This window comes from Cyanistes caeruleus, chromosome 8 (assembly GCF_971803275.1).
Source record: "Cyanistes caeruleus chromosome 8, bCyaCae1.hap1.1, whole genome shotgun sequence".
NCBI classification, from domain to species: Eukaryota; Metazoa; Chordata; class Aves; order Passeriformes; family Paridae; genus Cyanistes; species Cyanistes caeruleus.
In genome coordinates this window covers 5144139-5169356 of record NC_141708.1, presented here as the reverse complement: position 1 = coordinate 5169356, position 25218 = coordinate 5144139, and the positions used below count along the sequence as shown (strand labels likewise).

Genomic DNA, 25218 nt, shown 5'->3' with positions numbered 1-25218 from the left:
CATTCCCAGCAATGCCCAACACTCATTACCTGAGTCCTTCCACTGAGTATTTATTGTTATTACAGCACATTTACAAACCAGCTTAATTACTTGTTTGACAAACATATAAAATGTTAAAGGAAATTCTTGCTGTTCTCCAAATGTCAGCAGATTCCTCCCTGTGTTGCCCAAAGCCAGGAGTTCTGATGAAGGGGTTTCATTGCTCAGGGTGGAAATTATTAATTAATTATTATTTTATTATTTATTAATTAATTATTAATTATTAAGGCACCTCATCCTGGCACCCCTTTACTCCACATGGAAGGGGAAAAACTCCTGCTCAAACTTGGGGAGAAACCCTCTGTTTTTAGTGGTTAGAGAGTGGTTCTTAGCATAGCACGGTGCCTTCTAATACAGAATGAAAATTATTTAATTAGAAGAATATCATTTCCTGTCAGCCTTTCATAGGCAGATGGATGAGTTTTTAATTCTCTCAATTTCAAGAATCTTTTGAACTGTAACAGGTGAAAATCTAGCGAGGATGGTGAACTGTTTCACCTTGAAGCTGTTCATGCAGATTCTTCATTGTTCTCTCAAAACTGTACACGAAAAAATTGCAGCTACTGCTGCTGGTAGATTTGTAACTATACCCTTCCAAAAGTGCTTGAGTAATGGATCATATTATCACACTGTAGTGCTCTTAGCTTTAAATTAAAATATATAACATCAGGACAAAATTATAAGTGTAGATTTTGCCAAGAACAGGAGAATAAGGACAGTCCCAGGGGAAAAAAAATCTGGTGAGCCCTAGTCACAGGCAAGAAGTTTTGAGGGATTGGACAGGATTTTCACCTTATTTCTGTTGCTTCCATCCTAGTGTTTTACTCTTTGTCATGCTTTGCTTTTAATGAATTGTTTTCTGTGGTAAACATTCATTTTTTTTAGCATTCATGATTGTGAATGCTTAAGGATTTTTTTTTTCTGTGTAGTTTACTCATTAAAGTGTGTAAAGGGGCCTTTGCTTTATGAGGCATGTTTCTTAAAATACTTCTTTGAGGTATGAGAGAAAGTCTTCCTCTAATTCCTGTGAAAAAGGGTTTAAACCACATTCCTGGTACTGCAGGGAATGCTCTCAGAGGGTTATAGGAAATCACTGCAGAGAACTTTGAAATAACTGCAGGGGTTTGTAAATTTAATTAAGTACTCACTGATTTGGAATGAAATGAAGATTTCCACAATTAATATTGCTGCCTACAGGTTGGAGTGCTCTCAGGGCAAGGCAGAGATCTGAGTCTGAGATGCATCTCAAAGATAGATGATTGAATTCAGATTCAGATTGAATCAGGTATGCAGTGGAATTGCTCCAGTAGGAAAAAAAAAATAAAATTGTAATATGTCTAATTCACTCTTGTCTTCAACCCACAATTTCTTGATGTCAGAGAGTTTGGGTCAGATGAGGTAGAGGAGAAAACATAAGTGAGATGATAGCACTTACCTGTTGCAAAGACAGTCTTTGCAAATCCTGGCAGGCACCAAAACTCAGGTTTACTTGTGGAGCTGCATTTTGTACAAAGCCTGGAGTCAGTAATTTAAGGAGCCACTATTTCTTTTCTAGGTGGCATTAACTGGACAAATTTACCTGGAGGCAGAATGTAATATTGTTTTCAGCCCAGTTTCTGATGGCTGAGGATCTGCCATTACAGCAAGTAGCACAAAGGGAGACAAATAAATGCCAATTTTGATGACTGCTTCAAGACAAATGTGAGGACTGACCAACCCCTACCTCCTGCCTCATTTTTAGCATTGCTCAGGTTGTCCAGATCTAGAGAGCAAAGACAATTCTTTTAAGAACAGAAAGATTGACAGTGATCTATTCTGTGTCATGACAAGGGGAGGCTTGAGGGATGCCAGGCTGAAATATTTCTCAGTGCCCTCGTGGCATTGACCAGGAGGATTCTGCATCAGCCCAGGAGAAAGAAGATCAGGAGGTCACAGATTTTCTTTCTCTTGAGAGTTTTCTTATCCCTTTTCTGTAGTTTGAAGTCCTCTGGGCAGCAATGAACTCTTCCTTACAGCAAAGGGGTTTTATTTCTAATGCTTGTCATCTCCTTATGCAGCTCTACAGATTTCAGGAAATTGTGCCCTGGTGCACTCTTCTAAGTTGGATTTGCTCCTCAGTGGGGAATAGAATCCTTTTCCAGGGGTTATGTTCAAAGGGAAGACTGGAAATCTGTACCATTTAAAGAAAAATACTTTAAAATACCTAAAAATAAAAATACCTTAAAATACCTTAAAAAATACCTAAATTACCTCGCTCTCCCTCGTATGCCACAAAATTAGCCAGGCAGTCATCAGCTCTTCCAAATGTTATTAGAAAATTCATTCCTTACCCATATAATCAAGGGTACACTGTCCTTGTGATGGATGCCATGGAGTTAAGCAGTGTTATTAAAAGTGGATGAACCTGCAGGGATTGTTCAGAGCTAGCAATAATATCACAAAGTTCAAAGGAACCAAATCCAGCCTGGAATTCATACATCATTGAATGTGTTGCCTCACACCTTTTCCTACTTCAAATTACTGGACACACAGTGAGAAGTGCCCAAGTTAGGTTAGTTTATCTCTTTCAGCAGTTTAAAACATGTCAGATAATGAGACACTGATCAGATTTAAACCAGTCCCAGAACCAGAGGCATCCAGAGGCCACCAGAGCTATTTTAGAAAGCAGAGTTAGAAACATAATTACAAGACAGGATAATGAACAGCACCTCTTCAATTTCCCTGTGGACCTTGCTAAGAAATTAAATCAAGTTTGTACTGGATAAGCATGACTGAGCTGTTAAAAATGGAGGAAAGATTAAAGTGTTATCCTGTAAACAATATATACATAATGAACAGAGAATAAAAAAGAAAGGCATTGTAATGACAAGAAATGAGAGATTTAATGGAATTGGTACTAGAAAGATCCAGTCAAGAGTTTATTTGGAATGAATAACCCTGAAATTTTGGAACTTGTGTGGGAATGGGAAAAGAGAAAATTTTTACTGTGAAAAGCAATTATAATATCTCTGATATTTAAAGAGTGGTGATGTTGAAGCTGTTTCTTGAGCCAGCACCTGCCAGAAGAGGAAGACAAGATGTCTGTATGGATACACAGGAGATGAAATACAAAACTTATCAAAATCAAAAGAAATCTTTCCATTGGTGTGATCAGGCTCTGCACGAGGCTTTAACAAAACTCTGATTTTGGGATTGGTGTCATGTGAGATCTCACCTTGGTTTTCTGGATGACACAGGAGAAGTTAAGCCAAGTGTACCTGTTGGAATAGTAATAAAAGGTTTTGCACAGCTGGGAGAGCAGCAGTGGTTCTGAAACTCCTCCAACCTTGGTTTTGGTGGAGAATTGATCACTTAAATTTCATCTTATTCCTTCTGATATCTAACTGGGTAACTGAGACCTCTTAAGTATAAACATGAGCATGGAAAATAATGACAGAATTCTTCTGTCTGCTTTTGAAATTTAGATTCATGGCAAATATTGGTGTTTCTATCAATACTTATTCCCTGTTTTCTATTAGAAAGATCAAAGCAACATGCAGATGTTTGAGCAAAGAAAGGGAATATAAGTCTTGTAGATATTTTTAAATCATTATTTCAGGTCCCAGTACCTTGTTTTTCTGCAATCTCAGTGTGTCTCTGTGTTTTGTTGTGTTTCACTAAATCAGTTTATCTTCTGAATGCAATGATTGTCAGCACTCAGGATCCCTCTGTTTCTGGAGTAAAAGGAGAAAGCAGCAATCAGATTGTGGCACTTTCCCAAACATGCCTAGAGGGGTCTCTTTTAAAGAGTATGAATCTTCAGCAAACAACTTGTTAATGTATTAAATGATGCTACAGACACTTGCTGCACAAAATCACAGGGAAGAAATGTCATGCTTGTAGCAGATAACTTTTTTTAGCAGGCTGAGTCCCTATTTATATTATGGGCTGTAGGAAAGCCACAGACTTCAATACTAAAGACATTTTCCTCTTACATCCTTTGCTTAATTTAGTAATCTTAAAATAAAAATACCTTTTTCCTTCAGGGCATTTACAACCTTCTTGTGACATTGTAGCAATGACATTGCTACGACTAATTCTCTTTGCTTCTCTCTTGTGGGCAATTTTTAATTTTTTTTTTCCTGAAAGCTTGAAGTTTTCTCTGTTTAGCAACTGCTCAATTCCCATTTAGGAATATGTTCTCTTCAGCAAGAAGCTTATGGAAATCAATATTCCAGCATTTATCACAAGCCACAGAAGAAAAGCCCTTAATCAAAGGCATTTAAGCACGCTTGTGAAGGTTACCCAGCACATTCTGATAGATGACCCTTCACAGATTGCACAGCTCACCTGCTTTACCCACCCCACCTGGTGATAAACCTGCCCATCTTATAAAGAAATGAATGACTGAGCCTGTTCCATTACAGTTAATATCTCTCTGAGAGATGGGAAAAATTGTACTCTTATGAACTCTCTGAAACAATAGAATGGATCCATTTTTGAGCCAGCTTTCCCTGCAGAGCTAATTCCTGAGCAATTTAGTTTTGCTGATTAAATCTGGTGTCTGAAAGGGGGAGATCTGTGCAGGACAGCACAATCAGCTGCATTTGCAGATGGAGCACAAGCTCTCTGTAGAATCTGATGGAATTTGCACGGCTGAGTTAATGGTTCTTGTGTTTGTGGTTCCTTACAGGATTACAGGAACACAGCAATCAGTGGAAGGGTGATTGTACTGGTGTTACTGGTTCAGCTGGGGAAGGGGGGGTATCACTTTTTCTGGGATGAAAACAGAAAGTTTCTGCTGTGAAAAGCAATTTTGCAGGCATCAGCTCAGAGTCACTCTGAAACAATCACTTGCCCCAGTGCTCTGTAACCAACTCAGAGTTTAAAAGTTAAGAACCAACTTCTTCAAGCTCACTGAAAAGGGAGCTGAAAAAAGGAGCTACAGCAATATCCATGTGTAGAAATACTGCACCTGTAATTGAAACCCCACCTCTGGAATGTTTTACTGAATCTGGTCACAAAAGGGTGAGCTGATCCTGCTGGACAAGAAGAAAAGGCACAGACAGGGGAATGGCAATCACTGAACTGAATAAATACTGAGAAATTGAGAAGGATTGAGGGAGTGCAAGTTCCTCAGCTGAGAGTGTTTGCATTTGCAGTGATTCCCTGGACACTGGCCTGTGCTCTGACCCATCCTCAATGCCCTTGGTGGAGTGCATTTTTAGGTGTAATGTGTATTCAAGGAGCTGCTTCCCAAGCGACAGTCTCATCCTTGCAGGGCAGGAAACATCAAATCATACAACATTTATATGCCATTTAAGAAGCCTCATTTGCTTCTAGACCCCCTTTCTCAGGCAGGTGTGTTTCTGTAGGGAAGCAAAATCAGTTTTCTCATTAGGGATGGATGCAGGAATCCCAGGGAGGCGCTGGGAAACGGGAGCTGAGGTCACTCAAACCCTGCTGTGACTCTGCAGAGCCAGGCTCTCCACAGCACAAGAACAGACAATGAGACCTCACCAAACCTGCACTCAGATCTTTGCAAAATTAAGGAAATAACGTGAGGTATTTCTGTCCCAGATTTCTTGGCCTTGGTTTGAATTCAAGGAAGGACTCAGGATGACGCCCCCTGAATTTACAAAGCTGCTCCTCAGTTTCTTCTTGCTAGGCTAACAAAATGCCATGGAATGAAAACTGAAAGCTAAAATATCCCTCAGCCCATATGCCTAATTTTTCCACTGAAGATTTATGTGTGAGCTTAACTTCATAATTATCCTGTTTAAGGGCATTGCTGGGTTGCTAAATTAAGACTGATGGCATAGATGAACAAGTAAAGGTCATTCCTTGATGCATTAGCTCTTTGTTGATGAACAATTTAACACAAAAACACTTTGTGTTTAGCATGAAACCTTTCTCATGAAAATCACATCCCACTGCCTGTCTTTATAAATATTAATTCACAAAATGCACATGCTTTGTGTGGGTCCTGACAGCCTCTGTAGTGGTACTGACAAGCCAGTCAAAAAAAGAGAAGTACAAAAAAAAAAAAAAGAAAAAAAAGGTGGTAAAATTTACCCAAGGTGTCAAAGGGCATTAAGACACATATTTAAACATAGGATTCTACTGAGTTGCAGAGCATAAGGATGAAGTTGAAGACAATGAGATGAAAATGGGACAGTCAGCAGTAAAATCCAATCTTAAAATTCACATTGTGGGTGGGAATATGTCTAAAAGGGCCTGGGATAAGACAAAACTGCAGATAAAAATATTAGAATCATCAAATCAAAAGTGCCAAACAAACTCCCCTCAAACCTCAAATTAAATCATGCTTAGACAGTTTGTGAAGAAAAGCAGGGAGTACATGGAGAGTCCTTGAAGTGAAGAAGAGGAAGAACTGGCAAGAAGAACTGCCAGATTAATGAAAATTTGGGCTGGAAGAAGTCATGTGTTTGTCAGCAGGAAATCAAGAGAGGTTTTTGAACATCTGGTCTGCTCTGTGAGGAGCTAAGTCCAAACAAAGCAAATCAATAAACTCTGAACTAGATGGGACCCAAAGGGGCAAAGGTGCTTGGAAAGTGGAACTGCAGAGCTGAAGGAATTGCCAGGGAGGTCTGAGGAAATAACTGAGCTGATCAATAGAACCAGCTCAGCTCCCAGGGATGGCACCCAATTCCTGGGGATCCTGCAGACATGAAGGCACAGATCACCAGGGGACACAATCACAAATCCTGCTGATAATGATCCTGAAGGATCATCCTAAGGGAATTCTGAGCCTTGTCAAAATATTGTCTTGGAGGGAAACTATTCCCCTAATTCCCATGAAATAAACCCCAAGAATTTGCATTTATCCTGCTGGCACCATGCTGAAAAGCTGCTGTGCATATCAGTAAAGTGGCCCCTTCTTTCCTGGCTGCTTTGTTTATTTATTGCCCTCTTTATATGCAGACCTGAAACTGAGTATGATGGGAAGGGACAGAGGTTTGTCTCCCTCTTCACAGGCATACAATATATCACTGTCCCCTGGAGTCCAGCACACCTGATCTCGAATTACAGCCAGTCATTCCAAGCAGAAAATAATTCAAATGAGCCATCTTTATTGAGATTATCCCTGTATGGGAGACAGACATCGTAGCACCTCTGGACTTGCTGTCTTTTCTAAGGTGCTTTGCTTTTATTCTGCAGAATCCAGACATGCAAATCTGATTTCAGTGGCTGGAGATTTTCCTGCCCTGCTTACCTGCTATGAAGTCCCAGACTCTGCCAATTCTCAAAAGACTTTTCAGCTTGGAAACAGATTCTATAAAACATTTATCTTGATTCAGGGAGATCTGTAGCCATTGTGCAAGTGTATGTTACAGGAAAATCTTTGTAGAGCTGGATCAATAATTGGAACCAAAGAAAAATTATATCAGAAGGTACAGAGAGGTTTTTCAAAATAGGAACAGGCAAATACTGGCAAGATTATCAGAGGTCATGCATTTCAAGGACCTGGTTTACTCTAAACATAATGCTGGAGTTCTTCATCTCTCTGTTAAAACAGTCAATGAGTTCCCAGCTGAAGAAATCAAAAGGGTTTTATTTTAAAATGACCTTAAAAAATACATTTTCTGTGGGTGCTGCACACGTTGTGTGGCAATACAGAAAAGCTGTAGCCAGATTTGTTGGGTTATGCTTTCAATTTGATCTCAATAATAAATTTCGTCCCTTCTGATTTTGGGTCTCATTTATTGCTTTGTGCTCTTTGATTGCAACAGATTAAATCTGCATTCCACATTCCATATTAATTTGTACATACAAATTATAAGTTATAAGGCCTTTTATACATCTTTATTAAACTGCAGTTTGTTAATTAAAAAAAAAACAACTCCAGTTGCTTTATTTATGTTAAATTATATCTGGTTCTACTCCTGTGTGTCTCCATATGCAGAATAGAGAATATTCTCCTGGAATTTGACCAGTGATCTTTGGCTGTGGGATTAACTTTTAGTATTATTATTAATATTTAGTATTATTCTAAATTAATTTTTAGTATTATCCTAAAGCACTGTTTGTATCTCCCTGATGGTGTTAATGAGGGCTAAGCTGGCTCCATAAATTTATGTTTTTTCATTTGAACAACAGAAAGGTGGAGCAGCCTAGAACTTCACGGTGCTGAATTTATTCTTTGAGGTTCACCATTACACCTCAGAAAACAATTTAATGATTTTATCAATTTATAATTTAGCTACTGAAAAAAAACCCCATCAAGTAAACTCAAAGCTGGCTTGTTCTGACATACAGGGACCAAAGCATTTTGAGCTTACAATAACAAGGAAAGCTTACTTTAAACATTTTGTTTGATAGCACAAAAGTGATATTTCAAAGCTTTTCTCAGACTGCAGAAATTTCAAGCATGCTGCAGCAAGAATTGTATTTTTCTCTGTCCACAGCACAGTTAAGGCTGGGAAGCAAAGATTTTCTTTGAAATATAATTTATATTTTTTCACTGCATTTCAGGAAATGATATTGGTCCTTGCATTTGTTTATTTTGATTATTCTGCAAGGAGTTTACACAAACAAATTCAGTTTATGTCCATCAAATATTACCCATTTTCATAACATTTTTTAACAGCAATCAAGCTACATAAAAATTTAAATACTTCCTGAATTTGCATATGCAGCTGTGAGTTTTACACCTGGCTCTGATGTGAGGTGATCCAGGTCAGAGTATTTGACCACTCCTTTAGTGAAGGATATCATGTTTTAATCTCTGTGTTAAAACCTCTTGTTCTTTAGAAATTATTTAGTTTGACATTTTCTGTGCATATGAGATTGCCATGCACAACATTTCAAAGCTTTACTTCTGCAAATAAAGGCATTTTTGGGACTCTCAGGGCGCAGTTTCATCTGTCTCAAGGGGTTTTCTTGCTTGACCTTCTCCAGCTGAGGCTTCCCTCCTGCTTCTTTGAGAGAACATCAGCACCCACACAGTTCTGCACAAACCATCAAAGCAGAAATGGACCCTCCAGAGGTGGTTTGATTTCATTGGAATAGTGAAATGAAGCTCCAAGCCACCAGTAATAACTCCAGGGTGGTTCCACACCTCCAGGCATGGGAGCAGGATCAAGGGGAAGGATGGGATGGGCCCTTCTGGGAACGGAGCAGGCTTGGATTGGCTCCTTGGTGTCTTCTGAGATGGTTTTTGAGCCTTTGCTTTAAAAATGTCTTCTTGTGGCTCACAGATCTGGGGTGGTCACATCATGGGGCCTTCTTTGGACCTGAGTATGAAAGAGCAATTTAGAATTCCCAGGCTGTGCACGTTCTTGAAAACAGAGGTTATGATGCAATTTGAAGGGGAAAAGTCTGATCCAAATGCATTTTCATGTATTGCAACTTCTTCCCTGCTCTCCTCTGCCAGCATATATGGTTCTAAATACGTGTTTCTTTGTCTGCTGACCCAAACCTGCATCATTTAATGCCTTAGCAAAATTCCTCTCCTGGTATCCATGCCAAATATTGAAACTCATGGATCCAATCTGAAGTATCTGAGAACAAACAAACAAATAAATAAATAAATAAGCCAGTTAATATTTAGATTTATGGAAAGAAACAACCTTTAGTTGATAATAACATTTAGTTGATAATATCTTCTGTGGGTATAATTTTGCATGCAATGAGCAAAGTTACAAAAAAAGAGGTTTGAAAAGTAATGAGACTTTGCCTCAACATGTATTATTAATTCTGTAGATATTAATACTTGTTTTCAATAATTCATGACCTGCCTTCATTTTTCTGGGATCCCAGTGTTTTCTGAGAGAATCTCACCCTGGCAGGGGAAGGATGAACAGAAGTTCACGTATGGAAAATTATCAATTTTCGCAACATTGCAGATCTGAGCTGCTACTGGGGAAGCCAATATGTGAGGAGCAGGACAAAAACCCATTTGGAGCCCTCAGACAGTTCAATATGTAATTCTGGTAACATTATAGAGTTTTTTAGCTCCAGTTTCTGCACTGATTTATCAGAGCTGGGAGGCTGTAGCTGGTCATGGGCGTAGTGCATCTTCAGAGCTCTATCCTTAATTGCGTTTCTACACGATCTGCTCTTGTGTTTGGTCAGGGGAGCTGATGTTTTCTGCATGAAAAGCTTGTCAGGGTGGGAGAGGGTGGCTGTGGAGCAGCAGTGCTGGAGATCAAGGCAGGCCAGAGCAGCAGGGAGCTCCCAAGTGCAGGGACTGTTTGCAGCAGGGGCTGGGAGCTCTCCCAGTGGGAAGGGCCATCTCTCCACTGGGCAGTGCTGGAGCTGGCCCTGAGCCTCCCCTTCAGAGGGGGGATGCTCAGCAGCCTCTCACATTTCACCAGAAAATTCCCTCTTTTAGTTAAAAGTCAAATACTGAGAATTAAGCTGCAGGAATTTATATTCCACGAGCCAAATAAATTACTTTTCTCTTGCTTCCCTACCCCTCACTGCACTCCAGGGCAGGGTCTATAACCCCTACTTGTGAGAAAAGGTGCCTGTGGTGAAAACATAAGAATCCAAACTTCTGTGTTAAAAAAACCCCAAAAACATTATTTTTAAACCAGCAGCATAATTTGTGGGACATAATCCTGTGGGCCAGGAGGGTGAATTTTAGCATTACTCTCATGAAAGATGGATATGGTTCATCCTTCCCATTCATCTTTCTGAACATTGGCTCATTTTACTCATTTTACCTTTTTGCTTTGAGGCTGTCAGCACTAAGGGAAAAATTCTATTCTGGAAAAGCAGAATCCAAAGGAATTAGGTAACTCTTAGGCACGGCCAGGTTGGAATGAAGGGCTTTTCAAGGACCATCAACATATGAATGGGATCACCTTGGATGCACTGGTGGCCAGACATATTTTTAGCCTTTGGCAGAGGAGAATGGAACCTCTGAAGACAGCATGACTGCCACTCAGAACGTAAGAATCATTTACAGAGCATTACAGAGTGGGAGTTGAAACTCTTGGAGAAGGGGACAAGGAGATGGGCAGTCTCATATATTTATTTCTTTTTCCCTTCCTAACTAAAGATCACAAAATAACCCCTTCCAATTGAGGAACAAAGAAGAGTCTGCCTGGTGCATTGATTTTGAAAGGAAGAGGTTTATCCTGATTTGGGCCAAGCTGGGGGTCCTGGTGAGAAATCAGGGCTGTGAACTGAGCAACAACTCATGAGGAGCAGTGATTGCCTAAGATTTAAAACTGAAATGGTGTCCCTGCCACGGGAGAGATTGGCTGATGTTAAAAATGGCAATCTTCAAAAGGAATTTTAGCTCTCTTTTGGAATTCTGCCTCCTTTTACAGTAACATTGAATCATTCCCAGTGATTTGTGAACTAAACTCTGTATGCTTAAAATATCTGGGATCTGCTAAAATCTGTGACAAAGCACAATTCTCTAGGCTTGACTGCATCCTCTATCAAGATATTGTAAATCAGTTTCAAGTACCTCTTGAAAAAGCAACATCACTCTCAGTGCCAAGATCATGAGCCTGGGTGGCATCAAACAGACATGTAAGTGGGTGATTGAATAAAATACCTGCATATTTTTAAATGTGTTTCACAAAGGCATTATTTTTAAGCCTAATGATTGTTGTCAGACTAGCTTAAAAGAAGGCAAAGGAGAAATAATAATAATAATAATAATAATAATAATAATAATAATAATAATAATAATAATAATAATAATAGTACAAAATTTGGAAGTATTTTAATTCTCATGGGAACTAAAGTTTTAATATATTTTAATTAACTTTTGTTCATCTGGGTGTATTTTTGTATTCCTGAATAGCATTACACTCAGCCATATCACCACATATGGACACCTGATAAAGAGATTGATCCCATCATAAAATCTGAATAGACCAAGATAGGATTGCACCTCTCTGAAGATGTTGCTCTTCTACACTGACTGCAAAGGGAGTGCAAATGAACCTCTTCAATTACACAACATATGAAATGCAAAATTAAGGTGAAATGAATACCATGATGAATTCAGGTTTGTGGGTAAATGTTCAGGGCTAGGGTTTGTTTAAGGTCCCAGTTTCTAGGAAAGTCAGCTGGGCTTAAATGAAGAATTCCTTTCAGAAAGGCTCTTTTTATACCTGACCTCCTCCATTATTTCTTCACTATTTCTTCTCTGAGCTGCCAATATAGACATAAAATTTCTGGACCAGTTCTGTTCCTTTTCATGTCAGCACCAAATAAGACAAAACAACTGATTTAATTTTTATTCTCTAAGTGCTGTTTGTCACAGGGTTTATAAATAGTGGTAAATAGAGTGCATGGCAAATTTTCATGTTGTATTTATTAGCTTATTAACTGCTGTACAGTCTCTGATCTGCTGCAGGATGGAAATGCAAAAAAAAACCAAAAAAACCCAAACTGAATAAAGGTTTAAGACTGGTTTTACTCTGGACTTCTGTAGCACAAGAATGGAGTAAGTTTGGCCAAATATAATTAATAAAGCAGCAGAAGTTGCTATGGGAAGAGACTCCACAGAATTTCCTTTGAAATCCAACTTGTAAAAGAGCATGAAAGGGACATAATTTCTGTTAAATGTGAGCTTTTTCACAAAGATCTCCAAAACGAGTGCGAGTTTGTGCAGGAAAGGACAAAGAACAGTTTTAGCAGCTGTTAAAGCACTTTAGGTAGGTTGTTTTGTTTGCTGGTGCATTCTCAAACATGTTAAAAGATGGAAACACTGAGGAGAAAAAGCCTACATAACTTTTCTCCTTCGCTTTCCCTGAGTCCCATGAATGTGAAATGAAAACATTTTTCAATGTATTAAAAAAAAATCCTATTTGAAAAGTCAAATAGATCGTTTCAAAATTGTATCAGTCTCTTAAAAACCCATTAATTGACACAGATCTGAGGGGTCTCAGTAAGGAATTAAGTTATGAATACATGCAAGAGGCTTTTCTCTGAAAACACCAACAGCCCTGAGCCAGGAGGCACTGAGTAAATATTGAAAATGGGTTTACTGTAATCTGCAGCTTCTAGCAGGGCAAGGAAGAGGCATTTCCTACATTCCCTCCTGCAGCCACACAGGAAATAAATCAGCCAAGGAACATGGCTTGTTTGTGCTCCTTTTTGTTGCACTGACTGATGTTCTATACTTCACTGATCATTAAGCAGAAGGCACCAGAGGTGGATCTCATAAAAAGAAGTAATAGGGATGTATTTTTTTCCCTCTGTGGAAGAAATCCAGATGATTTAAAAAGCCCATGTGATGCTTGCACCTGCCACATGTAGTTTCATGACCAGGCAGAGGATGCCATTTATAATTGGCATTAGAGCTCATTAGAGCAGCATTTGCTCTCATCCTCTTCCAGGGATTTGGACCCTAAATCCCAGGGCTTTAGCTAAACCTCTCTGAAAGATTCCCTCTTGTCTCCTGAGCCACTTCTGACCTGTCACTTTAACCTCTCTCTGCACTTAAGTGTGATTTTCCCTTTTGCAGAAGAGATAATGATGGTGTTTATGCCATTCTCAAACAGGTCTCTGGCCCAACATTCCTGGGGTATTTTGGATTTTTTGTTTTAATAACTAGATGATCAACAGGATCTGTACAAATCCTTCAGAACCCCTTCCTCTTTTGTTATTCTGTTTTTGGTGCAGATACAATGCCAGACTAACCAAGATGTTTGCCTAAGGTAAGGTGGAAAATAGGTATTAACCTGTATAAAACACTGAAATACCCAATTTTCTGGTCTGCTTCTTGGCTCCTCTCCACTAGTAAAGGGTTCTGCTCTCAGAATTGAAGCACTCTAAAAACAAAGCATAGGAAGCCCAAATATAAATGAGGAAAAACATTTGTTCTCCACAGTCTTCAAATCATCACTCCAGCTGTCTCAGACATCTATTTTAGCATTTATACTCTCATTTGGTCAACAGATAAATACAGGAAAAGGGATTTAGAGGAGTAGATGGTTGTAGATGAAGATTGTAGAAGTAGATGAACAAGCTCTGTTGGACTGTCCATCACCTCTGGTCCCTTGCCTGCTTTTTGTGGGAAAAGTGGATGGAATCAGCAAAGCACCAGGGTGTGAAATGTGCCCAGGCAGTGAAAATCTGCTGGGCAGCCTGGGGGAGCAATGAATTGCCCTGGGGTTTGGCAAACCAAGAGCCTGAGTGGGCACAGAACGTTTTACTGCTCAGTGCCTGAAGCTGGGTTAACACCCAGCTTTGTGAGAGAACCTCCAGCTCCCTCCCCTTTGCCACATTTTGATGCTGTCATTGTGTCAGAAACTGAGTTTTATTTGGATGAAACTGGCAGGAAAACCCAAATAATCCATAAACTGGATACTCATCTATTGATCTTTTTCTTTTAAATTAAAATCTCACCCAATGAGTGCTCTCCCAGACATTTAGTCCAGAGAACCAGCCTAGACAAAGTCTGGAACTACCCCCAACTCCCACTAAAGGTACTTAATTTACTCTGAAGACACATCAGTTATTGGGGAGAGAACCCAGATTTTTTTCCTATATTACAGAATTTTAATTTGAAATGATTTTAATTATGGTTTGAAATAGCACTGAATGTCATTGCTGCCTTTGTTCCAGTAGGGGTGATATGAAATGCAAGTTTTTGAGAGCACATATTACAATGTTTGCTCTGGCAGTTATTTTAGTACAGATATCTTGCAGGAAATAACAGTAAATGAAATAATTTGTAGCTTTCCCATATGACATGACAAGGTTTGATTCATTCAACAATTTGAGATAATATTTTCACAATAAATATATATGCAAAGGAGTGCATATGATACATTCTGTAATATTAATGTTCTTTAATATTTATGCAATTTTTTAATGATTCCTAAGAACTCCTGTTGTTAGGCCATGGTGCTTTGGTTAGGAGTTGTTATCTTCATCTCAGTTTAGACTGTGATTTCTGTGCCTTTGAAATCAATATTTTCTTCAAAGGGAAAAGAGTTTTTTTTGGGGGTTTTTTGTACCTTTCATCTTGTAGCTGTTTTGAAAAAAAACAAAACAATTTTGAGTAAAGAAAGCATTCTAAATTTTAAAATACAGATGTAAATACTGCAAGGTGTTGGTAACACAGCTGCCCACTGTGCACAGGACTGGTTTTGTCTCTGTTTAATCTCCTGAACATCAAAAGTATCAGACTGATGCAGAAGGGGCTTCATAACAGAGCTGGATGACACAATTAAAGTTATAAAGCATAATGGAAACATCCAGTTACAGCTCAGGAGCTGAACTTAAGCCTTTTTCACTCTCTCACTCTCATTTTTATCTGCATGTATCGTTATCATCTCTACAGAGCTACGATTTTTGAAGAAATACCTGATTTTGATTCCTTTGTATTTTTCTGTTGGCATTTCTTTATTCAAGGCACTTTACACTTCAGAGAGTGATTCAGACACTTTAAACAACCAGACTGGCTGCTCATACATTTCCTGAGCCTTATGTGCCGTCTCTAGATACAAAATAAGTTGCTGTAATACGTTTATTGTCAAGAAGGAAAACTCCTGAAGCTTTGGCCTTACTTTTCCATTCTCTTGACAGAAGTTTAATATTGCTCTGATTCTTTGGCTGCCTTGAAAGGCACAGAAAATTCAAAAGGAGATGCAACTCTGTGCCACAATTGGGAAATATGGATTTCTCCCCTGCAGGAACTTGTGCTTGGACTCCTTTCCATCCTGAGACTGAGACAGGGGTGAAGAGTGGGCCTGGCAGTGCTGGGTTAATTTTTGGGCTCATTGATCTTTTCCAGCCTAAATGATTCTGTGACTCCATGGTTTTGGATCACCATTACCACAACAGGCAGCACACTCTTAATTTTTTGGAAGATTTAAGTCCTCCAGCACAGAACTTCCCCTTCAAATTATCCCTGGTAAACCAAAGTTACAAACCTCTCTTTCTGCCAGGTCTGTGAAATTCATACAATTGCAGAAAACTACTGTGCCCTCATTTACTGGAAGGAAAATTCTGAGCAAATATCCAGTGCTCCTGACCTGTGAGTACTCACAGATGAAAAAAAATGTACCTTTTATAGCTATAAAATGATGTACCTGTTCTACAATATTTGTTAAATCTTTCCATCACTATATTTAAAGTTCCATCATTGTATTTTCACAGTTTAAAGTCAGACGAGATCATGCTTCTTTTATCTCTCCATCTATGTACATTTAAATTTGAACCTTGTAAACCCAGATCTTAGTGCCCTTCTCAAAAAGTCACTAATTAAAATTTCCAATTGTTGTGTCATAAAACTGCACTAATGGGTGGAAACATTTTGATATTTCAGAGTCCACTGATGACTCAGTGGTGTGCCATGAGCAGCTTGTCAAACTGCAGTTAAAAACTGCAGCTTTTCATTAAAAATAAATATCTATACCCTCACATCATAACAAATTTACCACGTGATGTTTTCCTCCTGATATACCCAGATGCTTCCTTCAAAAGCAAGGAAATCATAAACCCAAACAATTTTTCTGGGCCAGCATCTAAAGGACCTGATGATGAAAGTATTCATGGGAATTTTCAACACAAATCCATGGATTGAAAGCAGCTTTAAAACAAATCAAAAATTATTCCCTTATTCAAAAGTGGCCCTCTCCACTCCACTGCTAAAACCTTTGTTTGCAACTCTAAATCTAAAGGACTCCTTTTTTCCCTGCCTCTAGCAGGAATTAGAGGCAGAGCCTTTCAAATGCTCTCTACAGTTGCAGAAAATTACAAATGAGGGCAAGTCATAGTTCCTTCAGAAGTAATGAGAAATTGAGGTTATTTTGGGATTGTATTGATGGGAGACTGCTTTGATATTTTTGTACCACTGTAAATGTAAACTTGTCTCCATTCCAGTGCTTGAGCATGAAGAGGATGACTCCTATTAACTATGTTAACAGCAGCATTGAAACATCAGCTGGCAATTTATCCCCTTTCTCCACAAGACCTGAACTGCAGTCCAGTAAATACATTTTGATTATCCACTGCAAGAAAATGGGGCTGGGGAAAGGTATTGACTCTTTGAAAGAAGAAACAAAGCAAAGTAGATTGAGGAAGAAGGGGAAAATCAGAAGAAACATGAAAAAAGAGATTTAAAAAATTGACAGAGGGTGAAAACTAAGCATAAATGAACTTTTTATTTGGCTCCAAGGATGCATTAATTCAATTTATTCCACCTGAGTGGAGGAAACTTGGATGGAATGCCAGTTCCCAAAAAAAACATGTCCACATTTAATGATTGTCAGGAAAAATGGGGATCCACAATTTTGGAACCACCTAAAAAAGGAAAGTTATTTTTTTCATTATTTTCCTAAAGTTAACCTTCCATTTTGGTATATACAAATAATGAATAGTTCATGTCCACTATTTAGAAAATACTCAGTATTTTTTACTAGCAGAAAATAAGAATGAGGATATGAATTCTAAGAGTCAAAAATTACAAGACTGGAAAACAAAATTAGAAGACTGAGGATCCTAAAAAATAATTATTTAAAAAAATTTAATACTTAGAAAGTAATCAGATGTGTTAATATATTTCTTATTTTGCCTTTTTTGTCATATCCAACACAAATCTAGCAAAACTGATTACTCACCACATTTAAAAATTATCATTAACTACACTGGGGACCAAAGAAGGATGAATTATTCAAGAAAAAAAATGTATAAATAGACAGTTGAAGATATTGTGTTTTCTCACATCTTTCTCTAAAAGTAGCAATTCTCTTTTATTTGTACTATTCTTTTAAATAAAAAATTCAGTAGGAAATGGGAAAAAAGTATACCTCTGAATAATCAGGGAAGTCAACCAAATAGAAATTAAAAAAAGAGCTTTATTCCCTACTTTTCAGTGTGCTTAACTAAATGCCTTCCTGAAGATTTTAAAGCATTTTAGCTCATGTATATCTTTGTAATTTCAGTGCCAACCCAGTTAAAGAGACTTGAACTCAACTCTGGTAAGAACCTACTGCTTTCTTGTAGCCCACTGCCACTGAGGTTGAGTTAAATATTCCCTCTGGAACAAATTAGGGCACAGAACATGTCAAACCTTCCACTAAAAGGAAATTCCAACAGAAAGTCTGTTTTATTTGAGGGCTGAAAGTCTGTTTTATTATTCAGTTCTTCCCTAAACCCCAACAATAATTAGCTAATCATGATTGCCCTTGTGACCCCACATTGATAAATGCACAGAACTAGTTTTGGTCAGTAAGGAATTCTATAGGAATTGCACAATTTCATTTAGTTTGAGTTGATATCCTTTTTAAAACCATGTCATTTGTGGCTGAACCCACAACAGGATCCTTTTGTGGGTACTTGCCCAGCAGAAAAGCATAATTTTGCCAAAAGTAGTTTTGCAGTTCAATATTTACACACAGCAGTGTTGGTGCAGTGTGATGTTAAACAGCTTCCTTCTATCCCCAAACAGCATAAAAGCTCATTATTTAAAACCAGTTGATTAAAATCTGTCTGCAGTTTTAAAAAGTAAAATATGCATGAGCTGATTTTGCTCGAGTTTGTTCAATTATCTCTATTTATAAATCAACGCATAAAGTTGCATAATGTGTTTAAAAAGTCAAATAAATATTTAATATTTGCCTTTGGCTTTCTGAGGGGAAGTTGCCCAGTAACAGAAATTCCTTATTTCTGCTTCTGAGAGAAGACAAAGTTGCCTCATAAAATGAAACCTAAATATCGGTGACATAACCAGTGACCAGCATCCAGGCTGATGGCACCAAGCTCAGGGGAATTAATCTAAATCAGCTGCCTGAGATTGGATTTCACCATTATCAACAGCTGTTATCATTTCCCACTTAGATATGGTCAGCAATCTCTGGCTCACCTAGAGAAATGCATTTGGATTTGTCACCTCAGGGAGCTGCTGGTGTCCAAAATTGTAGGATTATGGCAGGAATGCTGCACACTCCCCCTGCTAGGCAACATTAATGATAAAACTGGCTTGGAACACTGACTGCTTGGTGGTGTAAGCTGGGGTTCAATCACCCTCTAATTAATTAGTAGTCTTTACTTTGAGGAGCTGCAGCAAAATATGCAAAATTAGCAGTGACACACACACACACACAGACTCAATCAGCTCCTTAGCCTACTCAAGTTGCAGAGCTGCTGATTTTTTAAATATAGATAATATAGAAGGCAAAGAAAATGAGGCTGTCACAGTGCAAAAATAAGCACCAAGCCTATCTTTCAGCAAGTAATGAAAATGTGAATGCATTTTCCAGGCATCCAGAAGTTAATACTCCTCAATGCTTTCTCTGTCCTTCATCTTCTTGAGCACTGCTAAAATATATCCTCTGTTGTATATTGAAAATGACACAAATTAAACCAAGTATCTTCATTTGACAGTAGCCCACATCATGCTAGATGGGCCAGACAGAAATTACTTTGGTATTTAAATAAGCACATAAATTATGACTTGGTAAGAGCTGAGAATGAATTCCAGGGTTCAAGTTGGGAAACAAAGTTTTTCCACCCCAGTTCCAAACAGCAAGCAGGGTTCATGCCTAATTTTAATTTGCCTTCAGTGGCATTCATGGAAATTTGTTCCCAATCAGGACATTTCAGCTCTCCTCTGACCTGTGCTATGGGTCTGACAAAACATCATCAATGTATCCCAATTAACCACGGAACTAAGGGTGCTTCCACTTCTGCAGTTATTGACCAGGCACTTCAGCCAGCAATTGATGTGAGGAAAAAAGGAAAATGCTCCTTTTACCACAATGCACCCAATCTCACAGCATCAGAACTTAGAGAGGAATTAGGTCCCTGGTGTTGTTTCCTGGGTTAGAAAATCGCTTTTGCAGTCGCTCAGAGCTACAGCTTAGAAACTTTTCTCATTCTCATCGAGCAGAAAATCCTGTTTTTCTCCTCCTACAAATCACTGACATGATGAGTGGCTGAGGAAGCCCCCAGAAAAGCAACAAGATGTGATTCCTGCTGGGAAAGCCCTGGCACATTGCTCTCAGAGCCCTCAGGTAGCACTGCAGTGAGCACAGCCCCAGAATTCAGTGTTCTTGCAGGGCTGGGGACGCACATCCTGCACAGTCACCGTGTGAGATTCCTGGGGCAGAGCAACAAATGGCATGCTTGAAGGGGAATGCAGCCTGAAATTGTATTAATACACTGTCTCCCCCTCCTTTACCCTTCCTGGGGCTATTTCCAGTAAATTTGGGTTAGAATGAATTCCTGCTGTGAGCAGCTTCAAAATTCTGGTTTGTTTATTGCACAGAATCCAGGAGAAATGGCGAGTGGTTTCCAAGAATCCAAGGGAAACATGAACAAACAGTCCTTTATTGTTACCAGCCCTAAACCATGAGGCCATGTTCAAACTCTGGACTGTTTGTTTTGCAGCTCACTCCTGTCCAAAACAATTGGCCATTTTATTTTGTTTTCCTCCACTCATGTAGAGCTTGTCCTTCCCTTTACCTCTTCTGTTTAATTATCCTGCATCATTATGCTCCCTTTCAAGTCAAGAACAATTTGAAATGGCTGCAGCAATGGTTGGCAAGTTTCTACTACATTTAGAAGACAAAAAAAATAAAAAAAAAAGAAAAAAGAAAAAGAGAAAATAAGTAATTACACAACTATTTCATTGAAGTCAATAAGGCCAATCTTGGCATGAAGCGTTACTCAAGATTAAAGACAGCAGATGTCTGCTTTAAGTCACAGTCTCCTGTTAAACACTGCACAAGAGCATTAAATATTGTAAAGGTTAAAGACTTGGATTTATCACAAGTTTATTATGGGAGCATGAATACTTTTACAACTGTAACCCCATAACAATGTATATCGAGTACTAACAGCACCAGTGCTGCAAATGTCAATTGGCTCATAAATAATTTATCTCAGTTTCATGTATACATGAATTTAATTGTTTAGACTAATCAAATTTCCCCAAGATACTGATTATTACAGGCAGTGGTGTGCTGGCTGAAAAGATGTCAATTCTTGGTCTAGAAGAGTTGTAAAGGACACATTTGGAGACAAGTCAGGGCTCAGCAGAGAAATTCCACGGGCAGCAGAGAGAGGAGAGCCCAGGGCTGGCTGTTCTGCAGGGATGGGATGCCAGGGATGTCTGGGATGCCAGGAATGGCCAGGTGAGTCTGCCCCGGGATGGCAGCAGCACCTTCAGTGCATTGTAGTTCTGCTCCACCAGATGGCCCCAAGCACATACATTCACCCCCAAAAAACTCCCAGATGAAATATTTGACACCACTCCATGAAACTCACTGATGCATTAATGTTTAGAACTGTTTAATTAGGCACAATCAGGAGCCAATTGCAGGCACAAGCACAGTAACTAAACAGAAACATTAAGGATTTGCTTTTATAAATGGTTTAAATATGATATCCAGGGCAATTAAGATGTGCATGGCTGCATCATACTGATTGAGGTTTTAAATTCCTTTGGAGTTTTATTGCCTGAAGTTTCTGTTGTCCATCAGAGAACCAATAGGGAAGAGACCAGCAGCAATGTGTGTGGAATAGCAGCCAAATCAATAGTGGGAAATTCCCATTTCCATATGCATCTGTGTGGAAATGTACAGAATAAATAAAATCATCTCAGTTTTGACTCTGTTTTCTTTTAACAAAACCCTCCATGACTCTGGGGTTCCTCTAGAGCTGAATCTACAGCCAAGGGCTGTGCACTGCACCTGGGTGTGCAGCACAGGGAATGTGCATGCAGGAAAGGAAGGGAAAAAAGGGCTTTTCCCCATTGTGACCTAAATACTCAGAGAGGAAAAGAAGAGGTAAAAAGTAAAAAGAAAATAAAAAATATTGACAGAAATAAAGACAATGTAAGAAAGAGCTAAAATAGCCCTTCATTTATAACTTTGAAAGAGTAAGTAGGTTGTTTAGTGGACTGTAATTGCTAAAGAATAATAAGCTACCCTGGTGTCATGGCAGGATGGATTTTAGTGTTTCTTTGGCCAGAAGTTTTTGCCTAAGCATCTGATTGTCTATGGACTCAGGCAATGGAAAACTGGAAATGTTGTTCATCCAGACATGTTTGTATTTGATCTCAGTAGATCTGAACCCACACCAGTTTTATGTCCTGTGAAAAATCTGAGTACAAATCACTCCAAAATGAAAGTTGTCTGCCAAGCTGCTCCTGATTTTGTGTCAGAACTATGAAATGTACAGAAACTTTACTCAACATCCTTTGAATCCTTCTTAAAACATACAAAATTATTCTACTTTTATGTGATGTGTTGAGACTCTTGCTTGGTTTCAGAGTTTCAGGTGCTACTACCACCTGTTTTTGGTCACGTCCCTTCTGCTGCAAGCTTGCTATTTTCCACAGCCTTTTGGCAGGATGAAGTTTACCTGCTTTGATAGAAAATCAAGTTTGTTTTAAGCTCTCCTTACCATGAGCTGCAAGATTTTACCCCAAGGCGGGTAAGAAGCATGCACCCATCCTGGCAAAAGGCTGTAATCTCCAGAAAAGCCAGGTCAGCTGTGCTGCTCTTTCTGGCTGTGAACATCTCTTTGAGGACTGAAAGTTGGCTGCAGGTGGCTCAAAGAGAAATCTTTGTGAGAAAAGTACTGAGAACCCGAGTTTGCCACCTAACAGGATCGACAGCTGCCTCCATCGGGGTGGGATCAGTTCTCTCCCCTCTCCAGTCACTCTTAAAAACATAAATAGCATTGAGGGCACCTGCTGTGCCTGATGTAGGGATGGGATGAATAAAAAACTGGGATGTTCCCAGGGTCAGAATGTGCTGAGGTGTAGTGGCTGTGCTGTACCTGCTGCTGGCTTGTAGCTTAATTCCACAATGCAGCCTAAAATCTTTTTCTTGCTATTTACCACTACAGCTCATATTCAGTTTAAAAATCAAAGCAAGTTTTTGTTCAGCAGCCAGCTGCAAGCTGGGTCTAGTTTTAAAAAAAAATCAGTCTGAAGTATTTATGCTTCATAAATCACCCTCAGCTGATACATCTTGGAGAGCCAGAACACTGCAAATCTTGTTTCATTTGTAACTAGAACTCCTTGTTTTATGGCTGGCTTGATTCACATAACATATGAAGCTATTTCTGCCTGTTAATAAAAACAAAGATTATTCCTGTGCACACCTATCAGGAGTGGAGGTACACATTCAGTCACTGGGGGCAGAAACCAGAGGAAGTACGAGTATTTGACAGCAGGAGACCAACTGAGTGCCCTCAGAGGCAGGTGACATCCACCAGGGTTACCACCACCACCAGTTTAATATGGAGGTTTCACAATTTAGCTTTGCTTCCTGAGAGCAAACCACATTTTTTAAAATCCAGACTAGAAGTAGTTGACTGAGGTTTGTCCGAAAATTAACAAAATGAGATGTGCAAGGGAGAAAGATCTCCTTCAAATAACGTTTTTAGTGCTCTCTCCAGTGCCAGTCACACACCCCAGTTCTCTGGGTTTCACTCATTCTCCTTGCAACAAATCTAGCACTGGTGTACTTCTCTGTAGATGAGTTTGGTACGGAATCTTACGTGTCTGTTCTTCCAAAAACACAGTCGGTAAAAGTTTTACTACTTAGTAGTTAATTCAGAGTTCAAGGCTTCCCTTTAATGCACAGTGCATATATTAGGCAGATAGGTTTAACAAAGCCTCTATGGCATTAATTCTCCAGCAATAATCATGTACTAAAGTGGATTGGATTCCAGCTGCAGTCCTGATGGCTGTTTTGCAGCTATGTGCAGCATTAATAGTTATGAACACTTTCCTGAAGGACATACCCCTTCAAGCGCCCCAAGAAAGCAGATAATTAAATACATTTAAATGTGAATTAATTTGCTGCATTCCATGACTTAAGGCTGAAACTCCCTTACACTAAAGATGTCCAGGAGTCTCTCCATACTTAGCAAGTTAAAGCAGGAGGAAGTTAAATGAACTCTGTGCAAAAGTAGAGTAAGACATTACAAGGATTTGGGCAGCTCAGAGAATGCCATTGAGAGGAATGGTGGATGGATTGGAGGAATCACAGGAGTAAACCAAGTCATTGGTTGTTTTGCTGCCTTTCTCCCATCCCAGCAATTTGGGGTCCCATATAACCACAACCTCTGCATGTTTAGCTAAACTCATCTCTGGGAATGAGCAGGCACTGAACTAATGGCATCATTAGGCTATAATATCACATATTATGCAGCATCTGGCCAAGGGATACCGGAGTAACACCCTGGGTTATCTGCATTAACAAGGGTTTAAAATGGATGTGTGAACAGGTGAAAAGCCTTAAATACATCCAGCAGAACGTGTTCAAACGCTGTTAATCCTTTATGCAAAGACGAGGAGAATGGGCCAAGCCCAGCGGCAGCACGGGCAGTCTGGTGCGTGGTTCCCTCCGCACACCGTGCCGGAGGTTCAGTGCCTTGTGAACACCCGATGTTATTTGTTGTGTGTGCGGAGGTGATGCTCTCTCCCGCCGGCCCCATCTATTATTATTTTTGGTTTTTTTTTTTCTCCATCTTTTCGAAGCGCGGGGCTTCATTAGGAGCCAGAGATGAACACCGGAGCGCCAGCCCACGGTCGGAGCCGCAAGCCAGCGGGGGTGCCCTGGGATGTCAGCCCCTCGCACCGATGGGTTCACGGCCCTCCAGAGAAGGATGGGGAGCGCTGCTTGGGGCAGACAAAGCTCTCACATGGCGCCCCTTCCCCGCGTTAGGCGGGGACAGCACCCGGACAGCATCCGGACAGCACCCGGACAGCACCCGGACAGAACCCGGACAGAACCCGGACAGAACCCGGACAGCATCCGGACAGAACCCGGACAGCATCCGGACAGCACCCGGACAGCACCCGGACAGAACCCGGACAGCACCCGGACAGAACCCGGACAGAACCCGGACAGAACCCGGACAGCATCCGGACAGAACCCGGACAGCATCCGGACAGCATCCGGACAGCACCGGGACAGAACCCGGACAGAACCCGGACAGCACCCGGACAGCATCCGGACAGCACCCGGACAGCACCCGGACAGCACTGGGACAGAACCCGGACAGAACCCGGACAGCACCCGGACAGCATCCGGACAGCATCCGGACAGCATCCGGACAGCATCCGGACAGCACCCGGACAGAACCCGGACAGCATCCGGACAGCATCCGGACAGCATCCGGACAGCACCCGGACAGCACCCGGACAGCACCCGGACAGAACCCGGACAGAACCCGGACAGAACCCGGACAGCACCCGGACAGAACCCGGACAGCACCCGGACAGAATCCGGACAG

At 40.1% G+C, this 25218-nt stretch overlaps 1 long non-coding RNA gene across 1 annotated transcript in view; it reads left to right on the top strand.

Annotated features, from left to right (window-relative positions):
- The window catches only part of LOC111930995 (uncharacterized), a 110186-nt gene extending 92372 nt beyond the window's left edge, over positions 1–17814 (top strand). The window contains exons 4-5 of the long non-coding RNA XR_015290234.1: positions 15909–15997; positions 16846–17814. This is a non-coding gene — a long non-coding RNA (uncharacterized LOC111930995). The remainder of the gene's footprint in view (positions 1–15908; positions 15998–16845) is intronic.
- Positions 17815–25218: the final 7404 nt, after the last annotated feature.